Here is a 13,161-nt window from a genome sequence, read left to right on the forward strand (position 1 = left end):
GCCTAAGATGGCCGCCGAGAGCTCGCTGAGAACGATGTGCGAGGGAACCACGGCACACTGATGAGGAGCCGGCGGTGACAGGTGGGAGTGCGGGCTACGCCTGCATGGATGAAGATCGCCTTTGCTGCATGACCCCGACACTGTTGTTGTCCCGAATCTGAGGAGACGTGGAAGTTATGCAGTGCCCGCTGCACCTCACCTCTGTCGACTGGCGTGGTGCTGCATAACTGGTGTCCCCCTGGCTGCAATCCGTGGCCGGGGTGAGTCGAGTCGGCCCAATCCCTGCGATCTTCGGAGCATATCCGGACCTTGCCGGCGTGTCCCCGCTGCCCTGGGCCCGCTGAGTCGGCTCGCTGTGAGATCGCTGCAACATACGCTGCCAGCTATAACGTGGGCGCGCCGCTTTGCGTAGAGCGCCTGCAGACCTCTTTGCACCCAGGGGCCCTGCACCGAGTGACGACGTGGCGGTAAGGAGAGGGGGGTGGCTGCGTGCTGGAGCTGGGGTGTGTGATTGCTGCCCCCGAGCCTCCCCCCGTCACACCCAAAGGCCTGAGCTCCCTGCACACCCTGAAATGGACCTGGTGGTGCTGGGCATGAGGACAAACACAGCTCCCTGCACACCCTGGAACGGCCAGTGGTGGATGGTGCCCGCCGGCAGACTGGGAGGACTCGAAAAGGAGAGGAGAGCGTGGGGGATCTGCATCCTTCCCCCAACCTAATTAAATGAAAAGCTGCAAACAAGGGGGAGGGGTGCGGTGCGCACACGCTGGCCCTCCATGCAGTGAGGATATAGGGAGCACACAAAATAGTTGATGCCAGGCAGGAGTGCTGAGGCCGACTAAAGAATACGAATATACCCGGACTTACTCCTACAGCGTCAGGCATGGAACGCAACAAATAGACTTCAGAACAGCGGTAGATAGCATCTCCCGGCTGCTGCGCTGTACACACAGCTTTTACCTCAATACACGAACATATATCCGAACTGAGACAGGGCTGCACCCCGGGACGAAGCGAGCAGGTTGCCACCATTGGAAAAGACACGTCTACGTGCCCGGAGCTGCCACCAGCCCTGGTGGCGCCCCACTGACGCTGATCGGCGGGCGCACATCCCAGATCCACCAAAAGCGAACTTATAAACTGACAGACACGAGACAAGAAGATCCGGAGGCGAGGGGCCCCTGTGCCTTGAATATACCCGGCTCGTGGGGCTGCAGTTGCTTTCCCCGCCCGGACAGGACACACAACCCCGGCACCACCGGGCGGACTCGACAACGATGCGGAAAGATAAACCGAGGAAAACCTCGATGCAAAGCCGAATTGAACAATACGCAACAACGCCTGCATCTTGCTCCCCTGTACGGCTGCCAATAACAGAAACAGATTGCATGGATGAAGATATCTCCCTCCGTGATATAATGAGCGCCATTGCCAGCTCCAGAACCTCGATGGAGAAAAAGATGGACAGCATAGGCGCAGATGTGTCCCTGCTGAGGCACGACCTGCAAAAACTCACATCACGTACTGGAGAGGCGGAAGCGAGGATTTCGGAGAATGAAGACTCTATACATGGAGTGAATCGCCAGATGTCCGGCATGTTGGCACGGATCAAGATCCTAGAATCAAGGCTGGACGACAGCGAGGGCAGATCCCGGCGAAACAATATCCGCATACTCGGCCTGCCGGAGAAAACAGAAGGGGACTGCATGGAATTGTTTCTTGAAGAATGGCTGATAAACACATACGATGCACAGGCCTTCTCCAAATTTTTCTCCATAGAACGTGCCCACCGCGTGCCGACTGGGAAAGCTGTGCCCGGCGCGCCCCCGCGAACAGTCATCGCAAGGTTCCTAAATTATAGCGATAGGGACACGCTGTTGCAACTGGCAAGATCAAAGGGGTCAATCACATATAACGGATCGAAGATCGCCTTTTTCCCTGACTTTACCAGGGAAGTGCAGAAGGCGTGCCAATCCTTTGACCCACTCAAAAAACACCTGCAGTCGCTGGGAATCAAGTATGGATTGATCTTTCATAAAGCCAAATCTGTCCACTTTACTGACCCCAAGGAAGCATGGAACTGGGCAGAAAGGCACATAGAAGGAGATTGGGCTGCCGAGGGGGGCAGAGAAGAGAACGCGGCAGACCGCATCCTGAACGTCCTCCTGAGATGGATCCCCAGCAAAACCCACACATAGTGATCCCACATCAGCTAAACGAGTAATAGGCAAAAATGCCGTTCCAAGAAAGGACATTGCCAACCAAAATGAGCAGAGGACAGCTGTCGCAACAACACAAACTGAAATCACATGGCACACTAAGGCTGGCGGCTGACCAGCAACCACCCCCAAGACGACAAAGAGAACTCAAATACCCGTAAGAAGTGCTGCAAAATCAAGCTCCAGCTAGCATCCGGTTTGTGTGATCTAGCTGAGCCGTACATACAGGCACGGGTCGCTTCCAACCTGGAAAGCCCCCGCCGTCGCAAGGCGAACACATGCTAGCTGTGGCTTAACTGTTTTATAAGTTTTATAAGTTTATGTTGGGCCGACAGATGCTTCAGTTGCGGGTGGAGTATGGGGAGGGGGGAGTTGGATCTGTTATTTTTGTTCAACGTTTAGCATACATTGACAATATGAGTAAACTATACGAGGCAATTGCTACAACAAAATCCACCTTAATGTCTCCGGCGCAAATGCAACCTACAGATTGCACCCGGGAACCTTATAATCGAATACCTGATGGCACCTGCATCAACCCTGAATAACAAGCATTTAAAGCTCATGACCTGGAACGTGAATGGCCTGGGTTCCAGCATCAAAAGAAGACTTGTGCTGCAATACATAAACAAACATTCCCCAGACATAGCCCTCCTAACCGAAACACACCTGGCGGGAACCACATGTAAATTATTCCAGAGATCCAATTACCGCACAGCGATACATGCTGGTTTCTCCACGGGGGCGAGAGGAGTACTAATACTGATCCATAAGAGGCTACCGCTGGAGATCAAATAAATAACACGTGACAATGATGGAAGATATGTACATCTGCAAGCGTCACTGTGGAACCAAACCCTGGCGATCACGGCAGTATACGCCCCACCAGCCCTCCTTAATACCTTGCTAGCTGACATTACCCCTATCCTAGCGACAGGAACCGCAGATACGTGCATGATAGGAGGAGACTTCAACGAAGTAATGAACCACGCCCTAGATCGAACGCACCTGCGGGCCAGGAACCCCACCGCTGTCACCAGACTCGCCACCTTTGCATCCGCACTGGGGCTCAGAGACACGTGGCGAGATCTACATGGAGAAGAACGCGAATACTCCTTCCATTCAGGAGCGCATGCCTCGATGTCCAGAATAGACTAGCTCTTTCTTCCATCCCAGAATATACATACAGCCTGTAACGCATCCTTCCTTCCACGAGGTATATCTGATCACTCCCCTCTATTAGTGGAGCTGGAGACAGAGAGACCACGCCCGCCGCCCACCTGGCGTCTCAACTCCTATTATCTGGGGTTCCCAGACCTACAAGAAAAACTAGAAGCAACTACCTCTGACTACTTTGAGTTGAATACAGGCTCGACGGACAATCCCTCTATCCTATGGGAAGCATACAAACCAGTCCTGCGAGGCGAGATTATATCATGGACCTCTGCTAAGAAACGAGCGCAACGGGAGACAATTACCGAAGCCGAAAAGGAAGTTGTGACCAAGGAAGCAGAACATCTCTCCGGCAACACCCCCCAGACACACAGAGCTTTAATATTGGCGCAGAAAAAGTTACATAATTTGTCTCTAGACTGTGCCCAAAAAGCACATAGTGCCATGAAAGCAAGACTGTACGAAACCGGGGAGAAAGCAGGCAAGATGCTCGCATGGTTAGAAAAACGTGATGAAGGTCAGTGTACAGTAAAGAAAATCAGGACATTAGATGCCAATACAGTCTGCACTGACGCCGAAATAGCAGGATGCTTTGCTGACTTCTACGAAAATCTGTATGCGCCTCCCACTGATACAGCGAACAGCTCCATCTTGAACGAGATCGATCTTCCATTCCTCACCATGGAACAAGCCGATGCGCTGGATAGCAAAATAACAGAAGAAGCGATCTCGACAGCTATAGCACAACTCCAAGCCGGCAAAACCCCAGGTCCCAACGGGTTCCCTATTGACACGTTTAAGCCATCTAGACTTACCCACTCACCTTCTCAACCTGTTTGAAGACTCCTTACTGAAAGGCTTACTCCCGCCTGACCTCCGCAAAGCCACGATAATTGTGATCCCCAAAAAAAATAAACCCCCGGATTGGTGCAGCTCCTACAGACCTATATCACTGATAAATAGCGAAGCCAAAATACTGCCCAAGGTGTTAGCGAACAGACTCCAAACGGTAATCACGGCACTGATCCACCCAGACCAATGCGGCTTCATGCCCCAAAGATCGACGAGAATGGATATCCGCAGGCTGCATCTGGCTATGGAAAGAGCACCCATTCTACAACACTCAGCGGCACTGTTGGCCATAGACTTCGAAAAGGCCTTTGATTCGGTGTACTGGGAGGCATTGTGGATAATCATGAGAAAAATGAACTTCGGCGAGCCATTTATAAAATGGGTCCAGCTTCTGTATAATAACCCGCTGGCAGAGGTGAGAGTGAACGGATGGCTCTTGCGTGTCTTTCAATTAGGGAAGGGCACTAGGCAAGGATGCCCTCTTTCGGCGATGCTGTTTGCCCTAATAATTGAACCACTAGCAGTCATTCTGCTAACTACGGACACATGGTCCGGTTTTCATTGGAACACGGGATGGGAGGACAGGATATCCCTATACGCGGACGACCTCCTAATATACTTAGGTGACCCGGCAATATCAGGCCCCATAGTCACTGAAATCCTAATAAACTATGGAGCTTTTAGCGGCCTCAGGGTGAACTGGCCCAAATCCGTGCTTTTCCCAGTGAAGGGTGTAGACTGCATACCACCACAAGGCTCCCCCTATCAAATTGTACTCACACAATTCCGGTATTTGGGCATCATTATTACCAACACACTTGACACGTACATACCCCAAAACTTATATCCTCTAGTCAAGAAATTTGAACAAGATGTGGTCCACTGGGAAGCACTACCATTGACACTATTAGGTTGAGCAGCGCTCTTCAAGATGTTGGCCCTACCCCGCTTCTTGTACATCCTGCAAAATGCCCCGCTCCACATCCCTACGGAGGTATTCCGTAAAATAGATAAAACAACACGCAAACTGTTGTGGGGAGGGAAGCACCCAAGGATAGCTCTCAAAACCCTCCAACGTTCAGTCTGGGAAGGGGGGATAGGCCTACCCAACATCCAGGTCTATTATTGGGCAACCCAAATGGCAACAGTCAACGATATTCTTCATGGCAATCCGAAACTCCCACACATACAGGCGGAAATAAATGCACGGCACGATATGTCCCCGCTCGAGAGTCTTTATGGGAAACAATGTCGCCCTCCCGAGCATTCGATAGTGCCGCACATAAACACAAATATGGAAAGAGTCACACAAATATATTGGCTGGGATAATAGAATTACTCCAGTCCAACCTATCTGGAACAACGCCCACTTCACAGACCTCAACAAACTCCCCAAATGGTCTGCCTGGTCCACAGCCAACATATATACCCTACAACAAATATATGTGAACAATCACCTCATTCCGTTTGCCGAGATCTCTGTCCAATATGCCCTCCCAGCCACTGAACACTACCACTACGAATAACTACAGCATGCGCTCCTAGCGCAAAGGGATCAAATGGTAGACATGCCGAATGCACACCCATAGAAAGAAATATAGTCGTAGATAGGGTAGAAAATAAAGTCACATCCACCATGTATAATGCCATCTCTGCATTTGCCACCCCGGAACTGTCAAGCCTGAAGCTGAAATGGGAGGAAGACGTTGGCCCAATACTCCCCGAGGACTGGATCTCAGCCCTAATGCACCCCAGAGATATTGCAATTTCGGCCAGAATCAGACTTATTCAACTAAAGGTCCTTCACAGGATATAATACCCACGGTTAACATTGTACAATTGGGGGATCGCAACTGACCCCAAATGTCTACGCTGCAAGCAGGAAGAAGGCACCTTCTACCATATCCTGTGGCATTGCTCACAGATACAACACTTCTGGCGACAATGCACTGAAAGACTCTCGAGGGTCATGGGCCGCCCGATACCAACTGACCCTAAACTCCTCCTTCTGGGGATCGAAGAGGAAGGAGAACTGTCTCGCTTTGAAAAACTGCTGCTCTCGACGTCCGCGGGGATCGCCAAAAGAAACATTGCACAATTGTCGGGATCAGAAATAACCCCAAGCTATGACCAATGGACTACGGATATAGATGCAATTATCCTAATGGAACGCTGAGTATACCAAGCACGTGGCTGCCCAGGCAAAGCAGACAAAATATGGGGAAAATGGGAACAAATACCATAAGCATGAAACGATCGAACGATTGAACTATAACACGTGTCCTTGCCACCACATCATGACTCAATGCAACGATCTGATAACTCCCGGCTGTGTAGTAAAGATTGTAATACTGAAGATCTCGCATGTGTGCAGCTCTCCTTTGCGGATGTATATATGCGCCCAGACAGTAATTATACGTAATTATACGCAAGTCCCTCACAATTGTATGCAAAGTTATTTTTATTCTGTTTGTTTGGATATTGAATGTTCTGAATGTATGAACAAAACTCAATAAAAAAATCTGTTATGAAAAGAAGCGCTGGGAGGACTTCAGGTCCAGGACCCTCAACAAGGCCCGGCGCCTCTTGAAGGCAGCGAATGCTAAGGGGCACCTGGGCCACCTGTCGGAACATCAGATGAGGGTCCTGGAACGCATATGCCCAGCGCTCCACGAGGCAGACCCGTCTGGAGTCGAGCGGTAGGTGTAAATGCATACTGATTGGAAGCTGTGCGTGTGGTGGTGTGCCAGTAGTGTGCAGGTTGTACATGTGTTTTTATAGGGCCATGTATGGATGTGTATGTACAGGGCTGTGAGGCAGACACATGCACGTCCTTTCATGTGTGAGACACATGGCTGGTGTATGTGTGGGTAAGCATGCAAGCCAAATGCAGATGTGTGAGCACACATGTTTGGATTACTGTGTATGTCAGTTGGCATGGTTGTGGTGTCACACATGGATGTTGGTTCCAGCTGCATGTATGTGCACGGTGTACATGTGCATGTGTGTCTATTTGACAAGGGTTGAGAGTGATGCAACATGGATGCATGTGACACTGATATGTGGAAAACAGATTGGCAGATGTGACATGGATGCCGATCTCAGCACTGCAACAGTTGGCAGAGGTGTACACATGCATGTAAGTGTGTTGGCGTGTGTGCATGTGTAGTGCACTCCCTGTGTTTCATGTGATGTCTGGCTCACCTTTGGCTGCTCATGCTGTTGTATGTGTATGGATGGTGCTGGCTGTTGCAATATGGCTGTGGAATAGCTCATGTGTGTGAGTCAAAATGACATGTGTGTTGGGGATTGTGATGCCATGTCTGAAGTTTGACAATGCCACTCATGTGGAGCTGTCATGTGTGTATGAGTCCATTGTACAGTGCCCTGATGCCTGTGTTTTATTTCTCCCTGTCTGCAGTGTCAACTGATGAAGAGGGCGGAGAAGGTGCTGTGGAGCACAGCGGCAGGAATCGGACCGCCAGCCGGAGATGCAAGGCCCGGCTCTCCTCCCAGGTTGTCATCTCGTCGGGGAGTGAGGAGTCAGGTGCCGCGTCCCAGGCCACAGCTGCCGAGGGGAGGTCCAAGAGGCGGAGGTCGGAGTTGGATTCCTCAGCAGCAGAAGGGGCAGCTGAGACCCCACAGAGCCCAACGGAGGAAGATGGCATGGAGTCATCCAGGTTGGTGGGGGGTTTGGTGGAGGAGGAGGCCGTGCAAGGGACAGAGAAGGGGTCTGGAGGTGGGGATTCCACTGGTGCTAGTGGTGCAGTGCAGGACCAGGGACAGGAGGCAGCACAGGCCGCCGCGGAGGTGGCTGTGCGCAATCCTGTCCCTGATCCTGTCACTGCATCATCTTGCACCAGCAAGGATGCCTACGTCCAGACCCATTCTCAGGGAGGGGGTTGGCTTACACCAACTGGCCTTCCTCTTCCTGCGGATGTGGCTATCCGGCACCAGGTTGAGCCTGTCCTGGGTGGGGTGGCGTTGCGTCAACGTGCCATGCAAGGTGACCTGCACGTCTTCTTGCATGGCTCGTTGACCGCGGTGACCCACTGGGACAGCTCACCAGGGCCAGATTCCTCCATTTCCTGGACCTTGTTCCGACCCCCTCCTCAACTGAACCCCCTATGCCCCAGTCGTCCTCCATGCCATCTTCCCACCCATGTATCACCTGGGTGCCCTGTGGAGCTTCCTCTGACCCTGCGGCCAGGCTGGTGGACAATAGATTCCTGCCACAGTCGGGAGTCTGACATCCAGCAGGGGTGGCCACCTCCACAACTGCACCCCAGCTCGAGGAGGATGTGCCGGCAGCAGGAGCCAGGGCATAGGCAGCAGCACAGCAGCAGCAGCAACAAGGTGGGATCCATGATGACTCGGGGCCTTCATCATCGGAGGGGCAGGCATCGGCCAGAGGGCAGGAGGACCCGGGACGGGAAGTGTCTTCCATGTGGCAGCGGTTGGGCCATGCAATAGATGCAGAGGGGCAGCGGGCGGAAGAGCCATGGCTCACGATGGTCAAGGTGGAGATCTCCATGCGGAGGGCCCTGAGGCGGGCCGAGTGCATCGAGGCCATTCGCAGGGACCTGGAGTTCCAGATGACATTGTCCCTGCGAACCCTCGGGGCCATGGAAGAGGACCGCCTCCGGCACATCGAGCAGGAGTTCGATGATGCCCTGGCCCGGGACATCCAAAAGTGAGCCGTCGGACTAGCCCGCTGCCCTTGTAAATAGTTCTGTAGTTAGTGTTCCTTTGCTTTTTTATTTATTTTGGATCTTTTGGACAATGGACCACATTTTTGTATATAGTTTTTTATTAGGTAGTAGCTTTAGATAGGTTTCATTTCTTCAGTTGGGATCATGGATCTTGGACCATGGATTGTTTATCTGTATATAGTTGACTGTTGGATTATACTTTTTTTTTGGATTTACCCATGGAGCAATGGTTTTCAGGTTTTTTTCTCTTGGATTTACTTTTTTGAACTGTGACTTTGGACACCTTTCCGTTGAATTATGATTTGTTGTTTTTCATTATTTTACGGACATGCTGCTTTTCGTTTTTAATTCCCATTGTCGTATGTTTATTTTTAATCCATTTATGTTGCTTTTAATACATTTTTTTCATCAAACTTCAATGTGTAGTATCATCTCATTGGTTTCATGCATGTCATGATATGGGTTTTGACATTCACTTACAACCATTGTGTGTATGTGAGGGACATGTGTTCATTTACATACTTACCATTGGGGTTGTATCATGTAATTGGCATTTCTAAGTGGGTGGATGCAATACTTGGGTGGGTGTTTGGCATGTGGAGGCTTCCCATAAGGGCCAGGGTGGGGGACATGTGTCGGGGCCTGCTGGCAGGTTCCCCGCACTGCTGGGGGGTGGGGGTGCAGGGGGACATGAGTGGGAACCTGCGGGCAGGTGCCCTGCACTACTGGGGGGTGGGGGTGCAGGGGAACAAGAGTGGGACATGAGTGGGGGCCTGCTGGCAGGTGCCCCGCACTGCTGGGGGGTGGGGGTGCAGGGGGACATGAGTGGGACATGAGTGGAGGCCTGCTGGCATGTGCCCCGCACTGCTGGGGGGTGGGGGTGCAGGGGGACAAGAGTTGGTGATCAGTGGTGCAAGCGGACAGGTGGCTTGTCTGTGGTGCATAGCCATGGTGGATGGGCTGACTGCGGGACATGACCAGGGGTGCAGGGTAGTCCCCTGTGGTGTGGTCTGCCTGCAGGGGCCATGGAGGGTGTAGATGGAACAGCTGGGAGGACCCACACTGCCAATTCACGTGTAGGATTCCCTGCGCACCCCCGAAATTCACGTACCCCGCTCTGACAGCTAAATCGCGTGTGAAACTTCCCGCGAACACCTTAAATACACGTACCCCACTCGCACAGGGCCTATCGCAGGTGAAAATTCACGCAAACCCCAGGAACGTTGGCTCTGTGCTAGCGAGCGGGGTATGTGTAGTTCTGGGGTACAGCGTGAAGTTTTACACGTGAAAGGGCACTGTTGAGCGGAGTACATGTATTCCTGGGGTTCGCGTACAGTTTCACCCGCGTTTTCAGCTGGGTACGTGTATTACGGGGTTTGCGTGCAGTTTCACCCGTGTTTTCAGCAGGGTACGTGTATTCCTGGGGTTCGCGTACAGTTTCACCCGCGTTTTCAGCAGGGTACGTGTATTACTGGGTTCGCGGGAAGTTTCACACGCAATTGAGCAGGGTATGTGTATTATGGGGGTGCGCAGCAAGTTTCACACGCGATAGGCCTTGGGCGAGCGGGGTAACACTCACTGTCTGCGTGTAGAAGAACGCGTAGCCAACACTCACCCGCTGTGAAGTAATAGAGTGTGAACCCCAACGCCTGGAAAACACACGGACCGCACCCCACGGAAAGCACGTACAGAGCAATGGAAATACACGTGGGATCTTCAAGCCCTGCCAGGGCAACGCCCGTGCGCGATACGTCACAGACGCGCTTACGCTTGAAGGGCCTTTGGTCCAATGAAATTGCGTAAGCGTGCTGATGCGCTAAAGGCCTTTGGTCCAATGAAATCGCGTATGCGTGCAGACGCGCTTACGCGCTAAGGGCCTTTCCTCGAATTACACACTGACGTGCAATTTTTTCACGTGCCAAATCACTCCGTATCAAGCTGGCCACGCGAAAACACACAGAAGACCACGCTCCTGCCCAAAAGGCCGAATCACTGCCCCCCAGAGCCCCGAGCACGCTCCCACCTGCCATCTGCTTCTGCCTGACTGCCTGCTGCCCTCGTGCCCTGCCATTTGGTGCCTGCACATCAGCTATCTGCAGGGGTCCAGTTGCAGTGCCCACCCCTGCTGGAACAGAAGACTCCCGACTGGGATACCATCGCTCCACAGCCCAGCCCCAGGACCCAGTTGCCCACCCACGCCTGCCTCGGGGGTCGCCATGTCAGGGCAAACACCATCTGAGACCACTGGCGACCCCCAGCCAGAGGGGCAGAGGGGCACCAGCTTTAGTCAGAAGGAAGTTGGTGTCCTGGTGGAGCTTGTCCTGGGGCATTATGATGCCCTCTTCGGATCATCACGCTCCGACAAGGAAGGACGGGATAGGATCTGGGACGTCTTTGTGGTTGCCATCAACGCGGAGGGGTGGCAACCCACAACATCAAGCAAGTCACGAAGTGCTGGGAGGACTTGAGGTCCAGGACCCTCATAAAGGCCGGCGCCTCGTGGAGGGGGGCCGGGGCAGCATGAGTACCATCCAGATGAGGGTCCTGGAACGCGTACGCCCAGCGCTCCATGCCCAGATCCTTGAGAGGCAGACCCATCTGGAGTCGAGCGGTAAGTAGCCAAGCATTGCTGTGTGAGACAGGGCATGTTGCAGTGTGCTGGTTGTCTGATAATTGCCTGTATGTGTGACATAGGCCAGGTACGCATGTGTGTGTGCAGGGACATCATGGTCATGCATGTGAGACCAGTAATGTGTGAAGCACACGGTTGGTGTATTTATTTAAATGCAATATGGGGAGCCCTATGCGGAATGGACACATGAGGGCATGCCAGTCTCTGTTCCTGGACATGGGTGGGGTGAGGGATGGGTGCTGATGCCATGTACATGTATTGTGTCCATATCTGTGTGTCTGACCTGCGTGTCTGTGACTTGTGAATGCCATGGATGCATGACACATGTCTGTGACAATGTTCAGAATCACTGATGCAGCCTAGTTATCCTTGCATCCATTGTGTCTGGGGTGTACGAGGCCAGATGGATGAAACTACGGTGAAGTGTGTGCATGGAATAGGCATGACCCATGATGCATGTGAGTGCCAAAACAACATTGTATGTTTCAAGAGTCCCTTGGATATGTATGCTAATGTTCATAGCATGCGCCATGCCTGTTACTGCATGTGTTTTGCCTGAACTGACCCATGTGTTGTGGAGGGACATGATGGAAGTGATCTTTGACAGTGCCACTCATCTGCTATTGCTTCCTGTCTAGGGGACCATTGTACAGTACCCTGATGTTTGTGTTCTATGTCTCCCTCTACACAGCGCCAAGTGAAGAAGAGGGCGGAGACGGCGATGTGGAGCAAAGCGGCGGGGATGCCCCCACGGCTGCAGCAGAAGGGGTGGGTGAGCCCCCACAGGGGCTTGCAACGGCGGAAGACGGTGTGGAGCCATCCAGGTTGGTGGTTTCCACAAAGGAGGAGGAGGCCGCTACTGAGCCGCACATGGGGCCTGGTGGGGGCATCCCTGCTGGTGCAAGTGGTGCAGTCCAGGGGCAGGAGGCAGCACAGGTCGCCATGGAGGGGCCTGTGCATGTCACTGTCCCTGACACTGTGACTGCACCACCAAGCACCAGCAGGGATGCCCTATCCCAGGCCCGTCCGCAGGTAGGGGGGATGTCCATGTCATCTGACTCCCCTCCACCTGTGGACGAGGGGACCCCTGGCCGCATGGAGAAGGTCCTGATTGGTGTCGCGTTGCGCACGGGTGTCATTCGTAGGTAGGTGCGGAGCAGCGGCGGGCGCAGGCCGAACGGCCCACAATGGTCAGGGCGGAGAACTCCATGCGGAGGGAGCTGAGGCGGGCTGAGTGCCTCGAGGGTATTCGCAGGGAGTTGGAGCTGGACACCGCATTATCCCTGCGAGACCTCGGGGCCAGGGAACATGCCCGCCTCCAAGCCATTGAACAGGAGTTCGATGATGCCCTGGCCCATGACATCAACCAGTGAGCCATCAGACTAGCCCACCACCTTTGTATATAGTTATTTAGGTTTAGGTTTCATTTCTTTATTATTATGATTTGGAGTCCACGGACTTTGCTCCACTTTTTGTATATAGTTGTATTTTAGATAGGGTTCTTGGTAGGTTTCATTTGCTTTTGGGATAATGGACCCTTCAGACTTTCTTTTTCAATTTTCAGGACATGTAT

General features: G+C 52.7%; 1 protein-coding gene across 1 annotated transcript in view; it reads left to right on the forward strand.

Moving 5' to 3' along the window:
• Positions 1-13,161, forward strand: part of LOC138528045 (protocadherin-9-like) — a 1,594,414-nt gene that overhangs the window by 1,501,517 nt on the left and 79,736 nt on the right. The window lies entirely within an intron of this gene.

The sequence above is a fragment of the Ambystoma mexicanum genome, chromosome 7q, assembly GCF_040938575.1.
Source record: "Ambystoma mexicanum isolate Mex_15411 chromosome 7q, UKY_AmexF1_1, whole genome shotgun sequence".
Lineage (NCBI taxonomy): Eukaryota > Metazoa > Chordata > Amphibia > Caudata > Ambystomatidae > Ambystoma > Ambystoma mexicanum.